Source organism: Asterias amurensis, chromosome 7 (assembly GCF_032118995.1).
Source record: "Asterias amurensis chromosome 7, ASM3211899v1".
In the NCBI taxonomy this organism is placed as follows: domain Eukaryota; kingdom Metazoa; phylum Echinodermata; class Asteroidea; order Forcipulatida; family Asteriidae; genus Asterias; species Asterias amurensis.
The window spans coordinates 20,211,814-20,212,464 of record NC_092654.1 but is presented as its reverse complement, the minus strand read 5'-3'; positions in this window follow the sequence as shown (position 1 = coordinate 20,212,464).

The following is a 651-nucleotide window of genomic DNA, read 5'->3' as shown; positions in this document are numbered from 1 at the left end:
GGTGGTGTTTAAAGTCAGTGGACACCTTTGGTAATTACTCAAAATAATTGTTAGCATGAAAACTTTCTTTGTAACGAGAAATGGAGAGCTGTTGATGGTATAAAACATTGTGAGAAACAGCTCCCTCTGAAGTCTTTCACCATGACCTTCTGTAAACCATGTAAGTAATTTGTAAATCTGTGAACCTTTTTTTGTTTGTTCCGAAAGTGTATAAGGGCTTTAAGGGCAAACATTTCTTGGTATTTTTTTTTTAGTTTTTTCCTTATTTGACTGGAAAATTTATTTAAGGATCGGACATTAAAAAAAAATAGCTGCAGCGTTGTTCGTTTGTGAAAAGTCAAAGCTAATTGGTTTTTTTTTTTTTATTTAAAAAATACCGGTAGGCCTATCATATGAAAAAGATTCAATATTTGCACACACAAAAAAAAACTTTTTCAGACTGGGCTGTTTTAAACCCAAAGGAAATTGATAATAATTAAATTAAGTGATGGTTTAAAGATTTATACAGCTTATCATCAATATTCATTGTTTCGTCACACAAATACGGCGATGCCATTGGATAATTTGACGTCGAACAAAAGCGGTGACCCTGCCGCTGCTGTTTTAGACGCGCATGCGCGAGTTGAGCAGCGCCATTATATTATGCCTAGA